This window comes from Rhagoletis pomonella, unplaced genomic scaffold, assembly GCF_013731165.1.
Source record: "Rhagoletis pomonella isolate Grant_MI unplaced genomic scaffold, Rhpom_1.0 Rhpom_scaffold_00007, whole genome shotgun sequence".
Taxonomy (NCBI): domain Eukaryota; kingdom Metazoa; phylum Arthropoda; class Insecta; order Diptera; family Tephritidae; genus Rhagoletis; species Rhagoletis pomonella.
The window spans coordinates 54,180,390-54,204,735 of NW_023458561.1; the positions used below are offsets into that span (position 1 = coordinate 54,180,390).

Here is a 24,346-nt window from a genome sequence, read left to right on the forward strand (position 1 = left end):
ACCACCAGTGGGTCCCGAGTTGAATACTTTCAGAGCTGGAGCGTCGGTGTCCATTCGAACGATATGGCAAAGCCAGCGGAGCCGAATCAACTTCGCCTGCTGGAAAAAGGGGGTATAAGCGGAATTCTAGCAAAGAATATTGGGCACAGGATGCTCCGGGAATTACTACTCGGAAAAAGGAGAAGTGCCGTACTCGTTCCGCTTACCTACAAGAGCGGCGTCTGGCGAAACTTTTTCTTCACTTTTTCTAAGTATGTACATATGATTTTCTTAAAGAAATATCAAAAAATTTTTAAGTTGTTCTAGAGCTGCCGCAAAAAAGTTACATCCAAATTCATAATTTCATCTATATATTAATATGCTAACATAAATCTTGGCGATTCCACCAAACCGATTTCAAAACCAGGAACACCACTGGACAGGTTTCAAAATTGGTTGAAATTTATGGCCAAAATCGTTGTTTAAAAATGTTCGTATTTGTGTATAGTTGTTGTGGCAACCTGTTCAATTTGAGTTACTTTCGCATTTTGTTTACTTCGTACTTGAAATTAAACTTTGTTATAGAGATAAATCTGATGATGAAGAAATAAATGATAACGACTATAGCAAAAAAATGAAGGCAAAATTGAATATAAAGACGAAAATGAAAACAATTCGAAATACGCAAGAATTAGAATAACTGAAAGGCGAAGAGAATTTATTGAAATATATCGAGTCATCCGAATTTCAAGGTTATGTAGTAAGTTGATCGAGTTATCACTGCTTATTGAATTTTAGCGTGTTACCAGAGTGTAACGAGTTATCGAAATTTGTTGATAGCTGTCAAAAAATATGGAGGTATCAAAATTAACCGAGTTGTAGAAATATATATGGGTATTCGAAGTTTATCGAGTTATCGATTTGTATCGAGATATATAAATTTTTGAGTTATAGAAATTTGTCGAGATATCGAAATTTGTTGAGCTATCGGATTTTCCGGTGAGTAATTTTGTACCTTATAAGTTAACCGACGCGCTGAGTTTTTTATTTTCATTTCATTTACCTTCACCTGTGTGCAACCACATCTTGCAAGACATTTTTAACCAACTCCCCGATGCTCAATAGACTTAAAACTTCAAATTAGGACCCCGTGATAATGCAAATGAAAGATGAATTAATCCACTAGGTGGCGCAGGTGTAGCGATATTTAAAAAACCAGTATTCATGGTCCGATATGGTTCATATTTGGAATATATATTACTTGCATCAAAAGGAATAACTCCACAAAGTTGCCCGATAGGTGGCGCACGGGTCGAGATATTTAAAAAATCCGCATTTATGGTCCAATTTGTTTCACATTTAGAACCTACATATATGGTATTACTGAAATGGAAAGATATAACTCCACAAAAAATATCGCCGTTGGGCGGTGCGGGGCCGATTTTTGTTTCTTAGTTAACCACTTGTCTTTATTTATTTATTTTTTTTATTACTAGTTTTGACTTTCATTCTTCTGTTTCAGACAACAATTTACGAGCTGGATCTTTCCCGATATTTGGCAAATTCAACGACAAATGCGCTCAATGAATAAATGTGCTTATAAATCGGCAGAAATTTAATACTTAATTTGGAAAAAATTACTTTTTATATATCAGGAAAAATTAGGTGAGTCGTTAAATTTTTTCCATTATAAAAAAAAATCCCACAAAATGCACAGCCTAGGCCTCCTAAGGGTACGTTCACACAGAAAGCGGAGCCGAGCCGAGCGAATTCGTTCCCAGCTGAGTGTACCTTTCAAATTGCTGTAGCTATATTAAAGTGAAAGCAGAAGGCTCTTTTCAGAGGCGCTTTGGAACTCAAATTAAAGCAGTTTTTGATTTGGAATTTTCTATATAACTTTTAGTTTCACGACGCTGCTGTAAAAAAGATATCAAAATGTTAAAATAAAAACGAATTTTAAAATTAATATTTTGAATAAAATTGAACAAATATTTCTGCCGATCTTCATTAACGGTCAGTTTTGTGGTATCTTTGCAATCAAGTCCATGAGAAAATCTCCGCTTTGCTTCGTTCAGTGCGAACGCCACCAGCTTCGCTTTGTTCCGCCTTGCTTTGCTCGGCTTTCTGTCTGAACGTACCTTAAGATGGGCGTGTTCTGAAAATATCAAACAGTGTAACATATTCTTTATTTTTTACTTGTGGAAAGGACTGAATGTTTTTAAATTAAATATTTCATGCTTACTGCCAATTTTACCAGCAAATAAAAAGTAAAATTTTGCACTTAAATTGCTTTCGTCAAACTGGCTATTAAATAAGAACAAAGACTTGCTTCTTTTTAAAAAATTATTTTTAAAATTTAAAAGTTGGTTGAGCTTTATGCTTTTGTCATCATTCAATGTCACATAAATTAATTTAAATTTTAAGCAATCAATTTGCTTTGCTTAAAATTTGCATTTATACTCAAGTAAACGTGGCGCGAATCAATAATGCATAAATAATTTAGGGTACTCACAGTTCTATATTATCTACTGTGCTAATTTTGCCACCTGGTAACTTTAAAACATTTTACCATGTGGTAACTTTGTTTGTTGTTGGTTCCCATACTAATTAGAGATAACACTTTTGGGCAAAATTACTAGACTTTGTCTCATGTTTATGTTCTGTGTTAAACTGGCATCTATCGCTGCTTGTACATACATACATGAATTTCGCTTTGGGCGCAGCGCTGCTTGTACATAAGTTTCTCTTTGCGCCTGCCTGGAGCTGGCAAAGGTTATTTTTTTTTTATTTTTGCGCTGTGCTAGCTGAGTATAAAAAAAGAGAAGAGAGAATAGAGAGAAATATGTATGTGGTTTGTTGATGCTCTCTAAACACAAACGCGTGAAAGGCAAACGGTCTAGCAATGCGTGTTATTGTTGATCAACTTAATACTTTATTTAAACATAAGGGTTGCTCACAGTTCGAGTGTGTTATCTTGTTAAAGTTGCCACCTTTTAACTTTAGAAGTAAACTGTGAGTACCCTAATTATTTCAAGTACGTCACCTAAGTCGTTTGTTGCGCACGCGTACATAGAGTCAATCACATACATACATATGTGTGTATGTATGTATTACATTCAAAGCTACGCAAATTTTGGACATCATAACTGTGCGTCAACTTTTTGTTTAGCGCATTATCGCCATATGAGTGTGTACTTGTTTGTGTTTGTTGTTGCTCGCACTTAATTAGCGCATAATTGCTGTGTGTCGCATGCACATTTTCCACTTAACTGCGCGCGCATATTTACCGTACAAATGTGTCATAAATAGGCAAATAGGCGATATAGCAGTACAAGGCGGGTCAAAAAGCGAAACGGCTTATGAACGAAGCGGCAAATGGGCGTGCTTGTATGTATGCATACGTTCAGGGCAAAATATGCATGTAAATATGTATGTATGTATGGCAGGTGTATATGTATTTATATTGGTATGGATTATAAGCAACCATTAGATATTTTTTAGCTACAGCTGTTATATTATTTTTAAAATGAAAACTAATCTAATATATATGAACATACATAAATATCTCTCGTAAAATTGCAACATTGTGTTAAAAAATTATTTAATTTTATTGCAATTTTTTATTGTTGCTTTTGCTTAAAATTATTTAATTTTTAAACATACATGTATAGTCATTCGAGCGTGCAGTTTATTTTGTGTTACTTTTAGTACTTCAGTAATATCCATTAGGGTGTATCGGGAAAAAAAAAAAACTCAATTTGAACGCTGATAAACGCGAAGAGTAGTTTGTTAGTTAGTAAATAAATTCCATGTAACAAAGCACACTGTAACCTAACAGACGTATGTATCCCTATAATATAAGTCATAGCCTGCTAGAATAATAAACAATCACCTTTTCTAATAAATTCTAAAAGCAAGTGTGTTTGTAGACAAATTGCTAATGACAAAAGGTTCTACTGCGACTGAAAAGCCTTTGAGACTTAAGGCTGGTTTTAGCTATGCCACAACTTTTGTTTGATAGAGATAGAAAGAATATCGCCCTTTGGACACCCATTATAGGCCTAATATTTACGAAAGTGTTGCCCAAGGGCGTTGGTGTCAATGAATTTTATAGTAAATAGTGAGATAGATAGACTATATTATCAAAATCCCCTCGATCTTTCTAACCACTTACCGCAGAGCGGAATACATTGATTTCCCTTAGACAAAAGCAAATTGAGTATAGTATAAATCAGTTGTAAGTATCAGTCAGTATATGCAGGTCTAACAGTATTTCGACAGTTTGGAGAATAAACTAATTGTCTGATTTCAAAAACATATGACTGATAGTTGCTGCCAAGTATACCATACGTTTTTCCAAGTATTGCTAGCACCTACAGCTGTGAATGGTTCTAGGGGCTCAACCGCCCATCGTACCTTGTCTCAGTCAAAGATAAAAAAAGTTGTTTTTCGACCCCTGACCATATACCTAAATAGTAAAATAAGTCGTAAAATGCCAAATTTTTGATAAAAAATTACATTTGTCTTCAGATTAGCCCGACAATTTTTTTTTATGAATAAAAACTAAGCAATTGCTTTTTCCTAAAATTTCAGACCTATTAATCGATTTATTAAAAAAAAATTTAAGTAAAAAGTCTGAAATTTGAAAAAAGCCTGATTGCCTAGTTTTTATTCATACGGCCCATATCTATGTACATGTACTATATAAGTTTTCAATTCGGGGATTGTCTTATCATACTTTTCTTATGGGCGTACGACCCAATCTAATGCCCATATAAATGCAGTTGAATGTGGTGATCCTATTTTATATGTTCAGTACTCCAGTTGTTGCTCCACATATCACACAGTAGCACCTACAACTTCTCGCTAGCTTATTGCAAAGTGAGGTCGTGTGCTCCAATTCAATTCGTAGGCATTTGTTTATTTTTCCAATTCCTAGCTGCTTTTACTTATAATTGTTAAACCGCATATTTGCATTTTTGTTGGTATTTAAAATTTCTGGCATATATTCTCCTCCATATATCGTATGTATGTACATATGTATGTGCTGCTAAATAATTTATGCACTTGCACGCTTCACTACACATCTAAATATGTATACATTTGCACATACATATCTACATATTTATATTTGTGCTCACGTATTTTTATGTGTCACACGTTTGAGTGTCATGTCGGTCGCATTCATTGGTTCAATGATTCGGTCAGTTGGTCATTTCAATTGCACTTTATATATTTTTTCGTTTCAAAGCTAAATATTTGTAGATGTGTATGTATTGTAACTGTTGTTTTCGATTATTTTCATCGTTATCACAGTTGAGTGCCTACGCTAGGCGGCGCATTAACACTTGAAAAATGTGACGAAAACCCGAAGCACATACACAGTACATAACTCTATGTTATTTGTCCCTGCCGTAATATGTACATTGTAACATTTCAAACTAAGTGAATTTGAAAACTCTCAAAGTAAGTAATTGAAATGGTCCTAAAGAATGTGCTTATGCGATATGACTTGAAAGGAGTAGCGGCGCGAAACATTATAAAAAAAATGTGTCTACAAAATAACGAAAAGGTAAGAATAGAGTGAATCATGGCTCTATCGGAATTCTGCAGTTCTTTGTATTACTGACTTTGTTCTGAATTCATCACATCGTAAAAAAATAATGCAGATAAGTACCTACATTAGAATGCATTATTCCCCATAGATGCAAATAAAAATCGGTACTGTCCATTGGCATTATAAAATCGATTCTATTTTGAGACTTGCACCAAAATATTTCGGAAGAATATAAAAGACTTAGTTTAGCTGGACCGATTTGAAAATACTTTAAAACATATATGGCCTTATTCACGAAAAATTAAGTAGGCCTAAAAAGCTTTATAAATTGACGTTTTCATACATTTTTCAATTTATAAACCTTTCGTAAAGCTACTTTATTTTTTATGAACAAGGCTATTAGTTTTTTAAGATTTTTTTTTTAATTTTTTAAAGAATTTTTTGAAAAAAATTAGCTCAGATGACAAACCAGTTTACTATTAAAAAAATTGTACAAAAATATTTAAAAAATCTTTTAACGGAATTATAATGAAATTTTTGATGCTGTTTTTGAACCTTTTTAAAAATTAGTTTATGAAAAACTTATAACTAAGGCCGATTTATACTTATGAGGTATGTTTCATTGGAAAGAAAATGTCCACCCTTTTTATTTCTAAAACTCATTCAAAGTAGGAAAGAGAAACGTAACTTAAATGAGCACCATTCCAAGTTGAATTAAGATGTCTTGTTATTGAGAAAAAGGGACGTTAATGCATTTTTTGCAAAGAAATAAAAAGGGCGAGAAACTTTCCACCGACAGCAACAAAAATTTCACTATTAAATATGATTCCGTTGAAATTTTTTTAAATTTTTTATGCAGATTTTTTAAGTTTAAACTGTTTTGTTTGTTTAAGAAACTATTTTTATTCATAAAAAACTCCAGTTTTTAAAGTATTTTCAAATCGGTCCAGTTCGCTTAAATATTAACGTTTTTCCGAAACATTTTGGTGAAAGTCTTCAAATAGAATAGATTCGAAATCCCGGCGTGAAAACCGTAACTTTTTTTGGTGAGGCAGTCTAATGTTCCTTAATGCTTTTAAAATTTCATAGTTTAGCGAATAACGGAAAGTAAAGTCCTAGCACTTGACATTTGTCACTGTCCTCTAGAATTATTCTGATACCAAAGTGGCAATTTTTCGGTGGCTGCTGTTGGAGCATTCGAGGCCGATTCTACGTGCAACGGCTACGTTAATAAGCAAAATTGACAAAGCTATGTTGGAGCCGTTGTAACCGAAAAATTTCAGCTGTATGTCACCATGATCAATGACTGTTTTTGGCTTGAAATTTAATATTTTGAAGGATAGAATGTAATGTCAACGATATGGCGGCGCAAAGAGAAATTTCCAGGGCGTGCAATTACGAGATTAAGCGATGTTGATGGGCCACTATGTGTATAATCCCACAAATTTTGAGCAATTAATGGATAAGTTACGTAAATTTATGATGGAGATATTGGCCGAATTGTATGAAATACTAATCGAAAATTGCCTCAAATGAAGAAGGCTCCGCAAACGGTCCCATGGAGGTTAGTTGACTGATATTCTTTTCCAAGTAAAATGGTAAGAATTCCACCGAAATCTACAACCGCAATGTGTGTTTTTTTTTTTGGTAACGATACCTTTTACCAGGGATAAGATTTTATTTTGTGTAACTTTTTTCAATTGATTTTAAGGGTTTTGGTCTAATTTGACTGAACTAAAACGGTATTTCTTGAGTTTGAAACTAAAAAGACGAAGTGGAAAAATTGCAGTACCGTTTTTCCAAACAGGTATTAGATTCCTATTTACTACTTTGTTGAACACGATGGCTTTTGAATTCCGAAACAACTTTGCTCAAGGAAAGCGGTAATCTCTGCTTTATATGGTTTAAAGGTAAAATCGAAATACTTTATATTTTTTTGAGAAAAACTAACCGGCCAGTTTTATTTTCATTGGACTACGATAAAATAGTTAAATTATGCATGATTAAGGTTTTATCCAGGTTTTTTGGGGGATTTCAAGTATTTTCAGATTCAACTGTAGATCTTTAGCTTTACCTTAATTTTTAAGATTACCTACAAAATTAAAATCAAAAATAACATCTTACTTATTTACTCCTATCCTCAAAAAATATCAGGAAGAAAGAAACAAAAGCACTTAGAAAAAAATAACACTTCTACTCTGTCGAAAGAGTCAATAAAAAATAAATTGATTATTGCTTTGCAAACATGGGCTCATGGTAAAGAAATAGCCATTACAAAGTTCTACAATGTTGGACCTAGATGTAGATAATTAAGATATTAAAATAATATGTTTATAGACTAAATCTTTGCCAATGGAATTTATACATAATTAGTTAATTTATATGCTTAAATTATTTTCCCTATCCAAAATTACCGAATGGACTAACTGCAGTAACTATGGAAGTGAAGACATATTTCGAAGATTGCAAAAATGCCGCTAAATATTCTCAGTATTTTTGCTGCTGGATAATTTTGTCTGGAGAATATGAGAACATTCCTAATGATTTTTTATTCCATACCAATAATACTTATGTGTATTTAGTTCCCTTTTGTGAGTTTAATTTTCTTAAGAGTTCTTAAGGTCACAACTTTCAGCTCAATGTCAATTTTTAAAATGTTCTAGTATCAAATTAAGTTTTTATGAAAATAGGTCAAGAGTGCAGTATAGAGTACCATAGGGGGAAAAAAATACAACTGGATGCACCACAAGTAAGCACACATGGGGCGCACTGAAGTGTAGCGCAAACACAACAAAAAAGACAAAAAAAGGTAAAAAAGACGATCATAATAATAAATAACACAGCTTGTCTGTTAAGATCACAAAGCACACAGCAATAAAGTGCAAATGCAACGAACAACAAACCACACTGGCGGCCTACATCAGCAATTAATGCACTGCACTCCAGCACTCAACACACTTCGCTGCTGCATCTTAGCCAACCACTTTGCCTGCAACTACTTCACCACTGTAACTCCCTTTTGGCATCAACTGGTTGATTGCAATATGTTCATATGTATGTATGTGTGTATGTACTTGTTGAATGTTGATTTCGCATAAAATCAGTGCGCGCTTACACAATCAACGATGAAGCCGAGGCGGAGGCGGCTAAGCTAGAGATTGACCAACTCATTGTAAGTTCGTATGTTCGTATGTGCGTATGTCTATCTGATGGCCACTTCAGTAAGTAATCAGTAGTGGTAATCAGTAATTATGCAGCGCTGCAGTAGTTGTTGCAGACAAGCAATCGTGTACTTGTAGCGGCTTCGATTTAATTTGCTGTTTGTTTGGTCAGTTAGGAATTTCGCATGCGCTCGCAATAAACCAACAAGAAGACAACACGTAACAATAAGTCAATGTGATAAGACGCGCAGCAATGTATGTATGTATGTAGGTAGCTGCAACAACATTTTTAGTTAAAAATCGCCTTGTCTTTTTTCTAACTACCATTCCAGACATAGTACATACATACATACGTACATACTTTTTTATTGCTTTGAAATAATGTTGCTGTCGAAGTACGCCTTGTCTTTTGCAGACTGCGGAGTATAGCGAAAATGGGTGTACGCGGCGGCGCAGCTTAGTTTGAAACGGGGAATGCAAAACAAAAGCAACACTAATTGCAATTTTCAAACGCGTTTTTTCTTTAGCTTTTTCTTGTGTTACTATTTTATTATGGCTTTGGTTTAATGGGCTGGTCGACGGACTCCTCTGGGTTGTGCCGGTTTTATTATCTCATTGCGATGTTGAGGTCATCTTCGCCCAGGTATAGGAAATTAGCTTGTTTTTGCAAGCGAATGGAAACAAAGGGAACTTAAAAAAAATTGCATATGTGTGTACATACATATATACATATTATTTATTCACATATGTACATATCTGCTATATACCTATGCATACTTCAATTCAATTGAAAAGTTGCTTCGCGATGAGTAGAGCTTGGATTTTTATGCGAAACATATGGAAAGAATATGTAAAATATATTTAAAAAAATGTATAAAACGAACATAGTTAAATATGCGAAAAAAGATTTTTATTCAACAATTTAAATAACGCCTAAAAAAAAACAACGAAATCGTTTCAAATTGCATCCATTTAACTAAGATTTCAGTGAAAATTAAAGAAGTTTTGTTAAACGCATATTTTCGAATTTACTTATATTTAGTTTACTCTTTAAACTACTTTAGTAGTATCTATGGAAATCCATTTCTTCTGTAGAGTAGGAAGAGGACCAGTTTCTTGCAGGGGATGACGGGGTTAGTCGCCTTTCACAAGCCCAGAACAGGAAGAGAAGGAGGAAGAATCGAAAAAATCGAATTTTGAAAAATTATCCGCCATCTTTGAACCGCCATTTTGATTTTAAAAACGTCAATCGCCATTAAAAAGTTTCTTCTATATATAAATATAATATAATTGTAACAGGCCGATGTCTGTACATTACAGATATTAAAGAAAAATTAGTATGGGGGGGGGGGGGGGGGACTCTTTATTAGAACAATAGAAGCCAAATCAAAAATTTTTAGAATTTTTGTCTATCTGTCTGTATGTTTGCACGCGCATATCTCGAAAGCTAGTGCATGAAATTCAATACAGTTTTCACGAATGTATTGCCAAAGGTACAACTTAAAATGCTATATTAATTTTATGGCTGCTAATATAAAACTACATGAAAAATAATGATACAACTAAAATTATTGCTAGTACTCCACAATATTCTATTTTAATATATGACTTTTGCATTGCTTTGAAGAAACACGTCATCTCCCCATGACCTTGCCTAGAAATATTATATAAATATTTATATATATTGCCATTAATTGCAATTTTCACATTAACTCATCTCAAAGTCACAACTTCCCGCTCCAAACCCTCGAAAAAGCAATAAAAAAACCGTCGCAAGCGAGTGCAGGCATTAGAACATGCAATGCTCACCTTCACACTTCGATAGCTTGTTTTTTTTAACTCCCAACTTGATCATAGCAACTTTGATCATTCATTTAATTTTATTTTTTTTAGCTTTATTTTCCTTTATGATTGCATCTGCCGGCGCAAAGTCACAGACACTAAACAGCAACTCATCAATTGTCTACATACATGCATACATACATATGTGTTTTCACGCCCGCTGCGCTTACGTCATTTAACTAATTTTAGTTAAAATACAATATTTAATTAGTTGCATTGTTTTGCTAAGCTGAGCTGAGTTTTGGTTTGTTGCTCAAGTTGGCGTTGAATTTTAAAGTTTGCATTTCGCTTTAGCAATTGTTTTTTTTTTATTGTTGGGCTATCGCTAAAACTTTTTATTTTTTAAATTTTTTGAGTTGTTTTATGAAATCTCAATAGTTTTTTTGCTCAGAAACAGTAGCTAAAGCTAGGGGTAGGCGCATTCTATTGCACATATGAGTATGCATAGCTACTCTCAGCCATTGAGCTCAGATCAGTTTATATGTAAATATATATACATATATGAATAATTAGTTAGCTGATTGCACGTATGTAAATATGTTTGCAAATAAATATGCTTGTAATTGCAAGTATTTTGTTAGTATTTAGGAATTTTTTAACGCCTGATGTGCATTTGCCGATTGACTGACAGTCATCAGTTTTGCAATCGCCGGCCGCGTTGTAATGTCGTTGTGAGCACGCGTTGGATTATTGAATTTGAGCCATAAATCTACATAAATAAGTACACGTGAAAGTTTGGTGTCAAAGTGTAAGTGAAATGTAGAACAGTTGGTGTGTACAGAGTAAATGCTGTAAAATTTAAATAGAAATTTGAGATAATTTTGAAAGCAACAGAGAAATGCGAATAGAATCGCTAAGAAATTGTTGGTCATATCACTGGAATGAGTCATAGCGGGCTCGATAGTAATAAAATAAAAAATGTAATAAATTTAACTAAATTAAGTAAAGTAAAATAGAAAAAAATTACAAAAAACAAATAAAACAGTATGAAATTAAGACAATTTGATAGAAGAGAAAAAAAATTTGAATGAAGTTAAATTAAAAAAAAACAATACGAAAAAAATAAAACACCATCAAATTAAAAAATCATACAAAAAATAGATAACGGCAAATAAAGAAAATTAAGATAAGATAACAAAAAGAAAATAATAATACAAAAGTTAAAAATAAAAAATCTAATGAAAGATCAATAAAATAATAAATATAAAATAAGAAAATGAGTTACGGAATAAAAAAGAAAATAAAACTAAAAATTATTATCAAATCAAATAAAATATGGTGCTATAAAATTAATATTAGACTTTTCAAATTTTGTATATCGTAAAAGCAAAGATTGACCACAGTTTGGAATTAAAAAAGAACTGTTTAATTGCTTCTGATGATTTTTTTTTTTAAAAAGTGTTCTTAAAGAACTATTCCTACAAATGTTAGTTGTTAGAAAAAATTAAAAAAATTTTATTAGAAAATATGCCGATCCTAATCAAATATATTTTCCATCTACGGAAATCCTTACTTTCTGTTTCAGGATTCCGTTCGTAGTACAGCATTTTACTTAAAGTTCGCTTACATATAAATATATAATAGCTATCAAATCGAGTTCCTTGTTCAAACCATTTAGATAAGCAAGTTTACGAAATGTGGTAGGGGGCACATGTGCATTGGCGTTTTGAAAGTGTAGGTCGGAGTTTTACTTTTGTGGGTGGGAAGGGGGTGTGACAAATTGTTCCCCTTCTTATATACATTCTATTTAGAAATCTGAGTACGAGAACCATGTGATCCTTAAATTCTAGACATACGATGTTTTCAGCAGTTTTTTGTTAAATACGACGGTGACACCTGACCTTTTTGCCCCTTTTTTTGGAAAGGCCAAAAATAAATATAAAAAAGGGCATAACGGGTAAAAATGTTTTACAAAAGTATTTGCAATGAAATTCTATTAACAGTGGTCCGTATTGGGGATATTTTTTAAAATTAAAAAAATCAAACCTTTTCGATAAATTATTAGTTTATTCGAAAGAGAAAACATTTCCATATTTATGGAATACAATTTCATCCCGAAATCCCGGAATCCTGGCCTTTTCCAGGTCCCGAAATCACGGGATTCCTGGAAAATAATCCCGGGATTTTCGGGATTTGTAACTTGCACTAATGGCAATAATCGAAACTACCATTCTTGACCAGTATTGGCTATATTTATTTTTTTTATTTAATAATAAATACTTGTTTTTATAAATGTTTAGCTCGTTATACATATAACACCATGCGATAGTAAATTTTACACACGAAAGTCAATATATTCGCGAAACCATGGGCCAAATATTGTAAAATTTTGTTTTTAGTTTTTCACTTTGGCGTCAATATGTCCGTGAAATGTGCATAAGGACGAAGTATGGGTATCAAATTAAGAAGGAATTCTGTAGAATTTAGTCAGATTAAATCTATTGGTGCATAAGGACTTGTAAATATTGAAAATGTCCTTAAAGTTTTATTCTTGAAATTCCCAATATTTTTTTCGAATTTCGTTATATCATTGAAATTACAAAGTCCTTTAAAATAAATCCTTCTAACTTTGTCAGCCTAAAAGATTACCTAGTTGTCCTGGTGAATCGAAGAAATTTTTTTTTTTACACTCTAAAGAAATTTCCTTCTTCATTTGGTACCCACATTTTTTTCCTATATTGCATTGAATTTAATAAATAACTTTAAAATAAAACCTGACGTCAGAGAGAACAAATAAAAGCGCCACTTTAAATAAAAAAGTAACTCTCAAACCCATCTATTTATTATTTATTTTATGGTAGGAGAGCTTCTCAAACAATATAGAAGCAACTTTTTCGATTTAAGTTGTTGAAAAGTAATGAATGTCTAAATCCCGGGACTAATCCCGAGATTGTGATAACGGCATCCCGAAAATCCCGGGATCGTAAAAAGCGAAAGAATTAACATCCCTAATATGTATGTTCATTTTTACATAGAGATCCAGCTAACTTGTTCTTTTAGTGTCCAGAAAAACTCAGTAAGTTATCTAACACTTCCAATTTTTGGGTTTGAAATAAATGTAACGAAATAATATGTTTTTTTTTATTCTTATCATAAAAAACCCATCACTTTCTGTTCACGAAAAGGGGCATTACATATTCCCAATCGTTGTCGGTTTCTTTGCATAGCCTCTGTACAACTTACATATGTACATAGATCAATGAAATGCAAAACCCCAACAACACAATATAATGAAATCTTGGGCATCAAATACTTTTTTCATTATCCATTTATGTATTTTCATTTCTTTATAATCAGATTAGAGATGAGAAAACTCTCATGATTACTAACTAGAACACTTCAAGGTGTAATTCATCAATAAGCATTATAGTCATGTAGTAAAACGAAGTATAGTTCATGTGTATGTATGTACGTACATATCTACTTAGATATACACTTGAATAAAAGGGCAAAGTCTCTCAAACGGTAATGAATATCGTGAATAACAGTTAAGTGTAAACCACAAGTTGAACGAATGAAGAACGACACAGTTTTTGTTGCTGCAACTTTAGTTTTGACTTTGTAATTGATACAAATAAATGATGATGAAGTTCACGAAAGTGTTGGTGATATATGTAAATAAATAAATATACAAATCGACTTCATTTGCATATACCCCATACAGCTAACTTGAAACTAGTTGAAAAGTAATGCAGGAGTCATACAGACGTAATCATACAAATACATACTACTTTGAATAAAATTTTTTTCTGCGCTTAACAAATACTTTTTCGAATACAGGACAAATATTAAACATTTTGTTTTTCTTATTAATATTATATGTCCAAAAGCAGTTAGTAACAATACTGTTAGCTTTCCTCAAAGAAAATATACAGATAATAGTGACCTTTAGTTTCTTCCTAATCTACTACAAGTTAACTTTTAGCTAAACATATTTCTTGCAGGGTATTATTAAATTATCAAATTTTCTTCATCATCAACAAAACTTACAAACTACTTATAAAGCCGTACAAATGTATGTATGTATTTAGATGAATTGCAAACAGTGTTGCCAGAACTTTTTGGACCGACCGGCTAAATTGCCAAAAAAAAACGACTAAAAACGGTTGAAATATTTCAACTAAAATTCACATGTTTTATTTAAACAAATCACAAGTAAAAAGACAAGTAAATTCATTCAGTAAATCTTAAAAACAGAGACTGGTAAACTCATTAAAAATAATTATTTTTAACAAAGGAAACTGTCGTTGTACGTATCTAAGCTTTAAATTAGAAGTCATGTTTGTATTACTTACATATATAAATACAAAAAAAAATTAGTTACAAAAAAAAGAAATGCCAAAAATAAATGTGTCAGTTACTTTAAATTTGCACTTTATTATAATAAAATTTCAGATTTTTAAAGCTGATGAGTAAAAAGTAAAAAATTTGGGTGAAAATTTGCAGAAATTTCATAGTTTTTGCACATAATATGAAATTTGGATTTAAATGGTGTTTTTTGAGTACACTTTCATTAAAAAAAATAATAACTATTAAATATACTAAAGAAAAAAATAGCCAAAACTTTCTAAAATGTCGTGCCCCAGTTTATATGTGTTTGGGTCACTTAAAATAGAAATTATTGAAATTGGCCCAGTATTTTAGGACTTTTCGGATTAGAAAAAGTTGTCTTTCAATTTTATATAACACAGTCCGACATGAACATTTTCTCAGAGATAAGGATTTCTAATAGATTTTGGGTCGCTAAATTTTTTAAAAAAGGAAACTTAAGTATAGAAATTTTAAGAAAATAAGGTCTATAGCAAAATCGTCTAAAAGCGACTAAGTTTTTTATTACAAAACGGCAGTTTGCTAGCGCAACCGGTTAAATCTAGCCGGAAAACGACCAAACTGGCAACACTGATTATAAATAACATCACAGGTGTGCTTTATTCTATGAAAAAAACGTGCAGCAGCACTAATACTTCATTATCATTGATATTATCATTATGGGGCGCGCAGCCATCGTTGTCAATGAGAAGGGCAGTTAGTTGCCACTGCAGCCGGTTATAGCATTGCAATACAACATTTGATATGAGGAGCACACCAAATGTGATAGTGTTAATGCACTACATAATTTTCTCAGGCATTTTTCATATTTTGACAGTGGTTTTTGTTTGTTTGTTTTCATACTTTCATGCAACAATTAAGCGCTCAGCTCTTAGTACTCGAAATGTGAAGTGTTAAAAGATGACTTGGCTTATTTCAACCCTTTCGAATTTTTCAATAACAATTATTCAAGCCAAATAGTATGTGCTATTGTGCTGAGAATAAAGCAACGAAAAAAATACAGAAGTGAAGGTCTCAGAGCACTATAATTACACATATCCATGTATGAATTCTAAGCAGATTCGTAATGCATGCGTCTATACATATTAATGTATGTAGTTTTTTTTTATTATTTTCTTGGTAACTGATACCGGAAATTAAATTTATGCTAGAAGAAAATATTTAATTGTATAGCATCTGAGATGTGTGCCAGTGGATTTTATGGCACTTCAGCCGATGAAAGGTCAGCGTTCGAAGGCCGTGTGTTTAAAGCTTGGTGTATTTACATATGTCTATATACGTGATGCTTTAGATATTTTTTGTTTGAGTATTTTGCACTTGTTGGCGCTATTTTCGATGCTTTGTTTATAATGCATTGGGCTTTACTTGGCGATTCAATTTTTTTTTCTGGTTAACGGGCAATTTGAAACCACAAGAAAAAGCGTATTGCCGAGATGCAGATATTTGTGAGTATTAAAAAGGTTCGGTAAATTAATTAGACATATATGAAGATAATTGGTATAACAATAATACCAAATAGTCTAGCAGAACCGAATTGTGATGGAACACATATATCTAAGGAATGGCGAAGAGCAGCCATGTGTGCAACCATACGGATATTGGGGTCTTTGAGGCCAAATCGCGGTGTGAGAAAAGCCGAAGGCAAATATTATGAAAATAGTTTTTGATGTGAGATACTAAATACATATTTACATACATATCCTCAACTGCAATGCAAAAATCCGTAACTAATAAATATGTTTTTATTTTTTTGGATAAAACGATGTGAGGAGTTGTAATCATGCGCCGAGAACGCGTTTCAGTTTTGGTTTAGTTCTACATGAGTACAAAATGTAATGTCATGGACGTTCCCACAAAAGAACCAATCGGGAACAAGAGTATTGAGAGCAGTTTCAACGTGAAAAAATTGAGAACAAAAAGTTTGGAACGTTTCCGTAAAGCACCAAATGCCAACAAAATTCTCGCGAACGTTCTCAAGAATAACAGAATGAGAACGAAACTTTCGGGAACATTTCTAATTACAACAAAATGGAAAAAACAATATCCACAACGATTTCAAGGAGGATGAAATAAGAACAAAAATCTGGGAACGTTCTGCAAGAGAATAAAACGAGAACAAAAGTTTTGAGAATTAAACGTAAAGAATGAGAGGGGAGTCTGCGTGTTGCAATAAGAACCTCGATTGTTTATTCTAAGCCAGAGAAAGTTCGTGTCTTAAGTCTTTCGTTGACTTAATTTGCATATTTATCTTTCAGTTATTTTGTGATTAATTTTTATATTCAAACATTTCCAACTAATGAACCGTATGTGAAAAATTTTGCTCTCGCTTCCATTCTTCGTAGATAGTTCAGAGAAGATTTGTTCCCGTTTCGTTCTCTGTCAGAAAGTTTTTGAGGCTTTAGTTCGTAAATTGGTTTTCGAGAGACAGTTCCTTAGATTTTTGTTCCCGTTCAGCTCTTTTCCAAAACGTTCCGGAGACTTTTGTTCCCATTTCGTTCTCTTAAAAATGTTCTCAAAAATATCGTTCGCATTTCCAAAGGGATTTGTTCTTATATAATTCCCATTGAAAACATTGTCGACAGTAATTTTCACATTTTGGTTTTGGTTTTAAAGCGTTCTTAGAAATAAAACTACAAGAACGGCATTTAGTTTAAATCACACATTTTGTCCACGATACCTGGTGGATTTTTTAACTTCGCGATGAGCCAGAGACTTGAAACTTCAAATTTAGCTCAGAATCCGATTACAATGCAATATGAAAGACGAATTAATACGCTAGGTGGCGCAGGTGCCGAGATATCTGAAAACCCCGCATTTATGGTCTGATATGCTTCATAACTCCACCCGAATTTATGGCACGATTTGTTTCATATTATTAACGTAAATACGTATACATGTTGCTAAGAGGGTTTGGCTTGAAGTTAGCATTTTTGGTTAGCGGCACAGGTACAATTCGAAAAAAACCTTGGTAACATTTTTTAAGGTTCAACGCCTGAATTTCGAGTGCACCGACAAGCAAAAAAAAAGTGGTCTTTGCATAAAACCAGAGCCACCTACCGACATGTGTTACACCATCGAAATTTCGATAAAAATGGCAAAACATTCCAAAATTAGTCAAACGTGCCTCAGATTCGGAATCAGATGGTCAAAATACATTACTACTTTCACAAGTAAATAAATTATCTCAATTGGGCCAATTAGGGTTTTGAAACAATGCTACACCCAAAGATTTCGTGCCAGAAATTCGTTGAGCAACAAAACCTTCCTGAGAATCACATATCAAATGACCATTTTTCACTAGGCATATATATACATACGACTGAATTTTTATGTTTTTTTTTTAATGCAAATATGCCAACAACACGAATATTTCGCACTTCAAAGCGGCAGCAAAAAAATAAAGTTACATATTTAGATATACATACATATGTATTTTTGTTGGTGCTTTTTTAAAATGCTTTTATTTGTTGTTGTCTATTTTTCTTCCATTTCAAAGAAATGGGACATACCATATAAGGAAATCAAAGTAGCACAACGTTTAGTTACTAGTACAAAGAAAAATGCAGCAGGGCTGGGAGAAAATCAATTGCTTTCAATAAGAAAACAATAAAGCCTGCAAGCTAGCGGCTGGAGCGCAGGGAGGCGCTGAACACGTTTTTCATAGTTTGTTGCATGCCAATACCTCTGCTTAAGTACCTATTTACAAACATACGTGCGAGTATACATATAGATGAAAAAGCTACTTTGCATAAGCGACAAAAGAACACTGAGCAGAAGCATTTTCATGTAGAAGCGCTAACTTAAGTGACAACTGCCGAGCATCCTACTACATTGTTGCATTTTGAACTTTCTTTAAGCGATCAGCTGAAGGTTAAGCGAAGGAAAGAACAAAACAATTGGAATTGCAATCGAAATATTCTTTATTGGCAATTACAACGGAACAAATTTTTTCAACCTTACGATTACACTAGTATACAAGAAATCGGACCATTGACCATCACTAATGTACTGCGGAATTGAATGCAAAAAACAAGTATAAAAATATTTAAAAAAAATTTTGCAAAAAAATAAAATTGAAATTAAGTGAGAGCACGAAATTTGGCTATATCTCTTAGTACCTGATTTCATATTTGGATTTAGGGGTGAATTTTAAAAGTGAAACGATGGCCAGAGGTCAGCACTTTTTTTTTAATTTGTGATCTAGTGTTTTAGGTATTTATTACAACTTTTTGTTGTATTTATTTTCTCTTCCTAAACTATTTAATATGCAAATTTTATGTAGCTTCCAAAAGGGGACAAGCTACATAGCTACATAGCTACCACTACTACTTAGCTGAGTTGGTGTTGATAACCCAAGTCGCTGTTTGGTGCTCTATGCGCTGCTGGTCGCTTCGTCGACCCGGTCAAAGTCGTGCTTTTTGCTACCAGAAGAGAAAGAAATTTTCTTTTCTTTTTGTTTGTTTGTTTTGTGCCTGATCTTTCTTATGCGCTTAACAAACGGGGTAAAGAAAGTCAGATATTTACATAGAATTTATGTGCAAGTAAGCTTATTTAAATATGGATACACTTAAGAGTTGCTGTGATTGTTGCCAAGCTACTATGAGAGACATTTTCTTACTATTTAATTCATATTGTGCTGGTACATATGCATTTCGCGGTGGCTTAAAATGTTTGCGGAAATTTTTGTTGCCAACTAACTACTACTTATGTATGTACGCATGGTGTGGATGCATTTTGCAAAATGCTCACTCATGTATGTATGTATACTTTTGATGAACGGTAGGTATGTATGGCTTGCAGTCGACTGTCATATGATATGTTGACATAAGAGCTGTGTGGTATGCAAAATCTGTGTTCTTTGAGAATTTGATGCCGTTCTAGATTCTTTATTCAGGTATCTAACGTTTCAGGTTGTTCTGAATAAATTGCGATTATGACATATGAAAGCACTGCGTGTCGTAATTTGTTTGAAGTCACGGTAGATATTTAGGTCACAATAGTGCTCGAATTGGATTTTTCGGTTTCAAAAAGAAAAATTTTCATATCATGCGTATATAATATATGTACATACATATATGCAATGATGCAATTTTAGCGCTTTAATTGGGTAAATATAGACAACGATGGACCATGGCACTTCCATAAAATTCCAAAAAAAAATTGCTTTCGGAGCCATGTTAAGCATGGGTTTTATTAACTACCACAACTAGCTTACTAGAAGCACAAATAATTTTTGCAACATTGAACAAATTTTTTTCACATGGAATTTCTACTAAATGTTCCGAGTGTGGACGCTTTTAATACATTAAATCATGCTTTCAATTAACTTAAATACATAAACAGCAAGATATGTAGAAGTCTATATTAAACTGAATTCTTTCCAAATTGCTTCAAATTCTTCTAATATTTTTAAGATTTCGCCACGCATTCGATTGCACTTTTGTGATCGTTCGAGCGAACGAGTTCAAATCAGTTGATCAGTCTCCTGGAATAATTTCACGGTAAAATGCTTACGATTTCGGTTGGTTTTCATACACGCGGGATATTTAGCGATTTTCGTAGCTGAATTTTCGAAAGCACTCCCATTCCATGATTGCAAGCAGCTTATACAGAAAACGGTAAACAAAGGAACTTTGAATAAATGCCATGTTTACTTACAAGGTAGTTCTGGAAACTATCTTGAAAGTTTTTTACTGTCTTTCGAAAGACAAATAGAAAGATCTACTAATGAGGATGTCTTAGCGTTATGCTATACACCTTATAGCAATGAGTTTTTTTTAGTTAAATTAAATAAAAATACATATTTTTCTGTATTAAAATAATAAAAACTAATAAAGAAAGAAAGGTAATTTAAAAAAATAAAAAATTTATAAAATGAAAATATAAATAAATTAGAAAAGAGTAAAAATTAAATAAGATCCTAAAAATAAAATGAAATAAAACAAACATGTAAATTTTTTTTTAAATAAGTAAAATATAGACATGGAAAAAAATAATTAAATTAACACAATAAAAACAAATAAAGTTAAAAAAGTAGAAACAAATACAATAAAACTCTGAAAACTTGAATTAATTTAAAAAAATGTTTCCTTTTTAACAATAAAATCTAAAAATTAAAAAATGAAATAAGTCACGAAAAATTAAATGAAATGCAAATATACTTCTCCTTTTTAAACAAAAAGATACACAAATTATAAGAAATTGACAAAACAAAACTAAATTAAATAAAAAAGAAGAAATAAATTAAATTAAATTCCAAAAATTAAATGAAATTAAAAATATAATTTTTCTTTTTAAACAATACAATTTTAAAATTGGAAGAAAAATAAGCTAAAAAGGAAAAAAACAAATTAAAAGAAGAATAAGTACCTAAAACTTAAATAAAATAGAATATATTTTTCCTTTTAAAACAACAAAATTAAAGTTAAATTAAAAGAAAATTAAATTAAGAAAGAAAAAATGTAAATAAAAAAATAAAATGCCCCCGAGGACTCGAACTCGGATCTTTCGGATGGCACGCCTGTGCCTTATTCACTCGATTGCTGGAACGAATGTGCTGTGCAAGTGCTTTCGCTCAAAATGACTTTTCCCCAGGAGTGATGAAATGAGAGGGCCTTTTTTGTAAGACTTTTGACCTAGAATAACAAGAGTCTTTCGAAGTATCTTGCTAAATATGTGTCTTTCATTTGTCTTACAAAATACTATTTACTATCTTAGCCAGAATTGTCTAATTAAAGTGGGTATGTTCACTGGCTACTAAGAATGAATGTCTTCAAAATGTATACCAAAACATAAACAATAGCTAAAATGGGGTTGAGGATTTTAATTACTGCAGAGTTATTTCTTGCAAAATTTAACAATTTTATTGCCAACAGCCATAGTCACTGGTTCAATTAAGATTTATTTTTAATTGACTACTCCAACGCTAGATACGTTCGTGGTGAACATTATGGACGGCGGCAACAGCTGTAACATATTTATTGAGGTACTAATAGTCAAAGCATATTTTTCTAGTTGCATTCATAGTACGATTAAGACGTGACAAATGCTGCGTATGAGATGAAAAGAAACGTATGTACGTATGTATCTCTATTGAACCTTAATTCGCCTCTTATTTGGATTTTTAGCCTGCAGCCAATTTTGCATGTTACCTTTTGTCATGTTTCCTTTGTTTACTGTGGCATGCATAGTTATTACTTACAATGTATTAGACACATCTTGGTTTATAAATATATATGCATGTTGCCATAGCTGGTCAATAAATATTCCTTTTTCTGTTTGTTAGCCCAATTGCTGATGACCGTTGGCCTTAGGGGCATCTAGCTTTGCCGCTTTATGGGTTTATTTACTCCTTACGCTGTGACGCTCTTTCGCCTTTTACATACATATCTTTTATTTAGGTCAATTGTGCCAATTTATCACCAAACCACAGAAATCAATAAAAATATTTGAATTTTTTTATGAGATACAAAAAATACATTTCAGCAAGCGATAATGCTTTCGGATTTTTTATTTAAATAGTTTTCCTCCGATTATTTTATGGCAATATTTGGCGAACAAAAACGAGTGAGAAACTGTTGAAAATGGTATTTCAAAACTGTGTTTAGTGAGATTTTAACGAAAGACTTTAGCAACAAACTTCTTACTACTTATTTTGATTTTTTAATTGAGTTTCATGTAATCGATCATATAAAAGTTTATTAATTTTTTTTATTAAAAACTCATAAAGTTGGGTAAAGATATTTATTTCAGCATTTAAATATGCAACTAAAATGCTGGAAGTTTATTAGTAGCGATAAGTAACCTAATGGAATTGCCGACAATGGATGCTTTCCTATAACAGAATGTAATTATTTATTACATACAAAAGCTTATTTTTATAGCAAATAAATTTGTATTATGTCCCAAGTTTTAATTTTTACTAACTGCATACATTAGAAGATGCATAGGAATACACTGGCGGAGAGAAGTATTGGCACAGCGAGTTTTTTACAATATATGCCACAATTTTTATTCTAATTTTTTCCAAAAGTTTTTTTATAAAAATATAGTTCATTCTACAACAAACAACATAAAAATATAGTTTCTAAACTTTGTGCAAAACTCGCAAAAATTCAATAAAATTCCATGCAAATTTTCAACTTTTTTCTGTTTTTTTTGAATATTTATTTTTTTTTTGGTATGAAGTTTTGCAGCGCATGAAATTATAGTATAACTAATGCCAGTTTGAGGATAGTCAAAAATCGCGCTGATTTTTCAGAGTTTTTTTGTTGAATGTGTTTCGCATCTTTTCCATACAAAGTATTAGTGAGTTTTTTTTTTTTTTATGGAAGAAACTGCGTGAAAAAAATTGCCAAAAATCAACAGCGAGTACTAACTACTTCAAACTTGCACTTTCTCATGATAAAATTTATTGGACAACAAAACTGCATACTAAGAAAAGTTCTAATTAATCTGATTAAAAAGTTGAAAAATTATTAAATTTTCCGTAATTTTGCACAAAGTTAAGAAACTAAATTTTTTTATTATTTTTGTTAGTATAAATCATATTTTTAGCGGAAAAAAATAAAAACAAAAACTATGGCATATATCGTAAAAAATTCTCAGTGCCAATGCTCTTTTCCGACAGTGTATTATAAAAATTTACACACAATTAAAAGTATTACGACCATGAGGACTAGCACTTAAAAAAGATGTCGACATATTAGCAGCTTAAATTTTTTTATGGCATACAAAATGACTTCGCTTAGCGAAAAAATTAAGTATCGAATTTTATCGTAAAATATATTTGTCTTTATGCAGTTTCCAATAGCGCGTCACAATATACGCCTCATTGTTACACAAACCGCTAACATAAATTTCTGCAGTATATGAAAATAAGTTCCAGTAGTTCCAAGAAGTTTGAAGTTAGAGTTTCGCTGTTGAATGACAGTTAATATAAAATGTAGTGCCACAAATCGTCTACAAAAAGTGATGAATATACATATTTAGTAACTAATCGCTGTACAATGTCAAAAAGTTCAATGATGTGAAAATATCCACGTCGCAAATATACTGTCGATTTTCATCATTGATATGTAGGCCACGTTAGGAAAGGGTGTAGGAAGAGTTCCATATCTCAACTCGAAAAGAAGTTGTCCATCACGATTGCCATCCGTGAGTGAGTACCAGCAGTAGGCAGAATCCACTAACGGGATTGCTTTAACAAAGAGAAGAGAAACAATAATTAGGGCATTAGCCTGATGAATTACTTGGCAACCCAAGTGAAGTTACGGGCATTCAAGAGTTCCACCTTCAATATCTGCCCCATTGATGTGTTTAAATCGCTTCGATTGAGGGCCCGGACATCGATACAGAAAGTAGTCGATTGATTCCTACTCATTGCGGTCCATTCTGCAGACAGGATTGATTTGTATTCGCCATCACTGGATCACCGATGTAATAGCGCAGTCGACTGTAGAACTATTAATTAAAGTCT

At 32.3% G+C, this 24,346-nt stretch overlaps 1 protein-coding gene across 1 annotated transcript in view; it reads left to right on the forward strand.

Annotated features, from left to right (window-relative positions):
- The window catches only part of LOC118743092, a gene marked incomplete in the record, with an annotated part of 113,928 nt that overhangs the window by 34,526 nt on the left and 55,056 nt on the right, over nucleotides 1–24,346 (forward strand). The window contains 1 exon segment of the mRNA XM_036475591.1: nucleotides 1,502–1,644.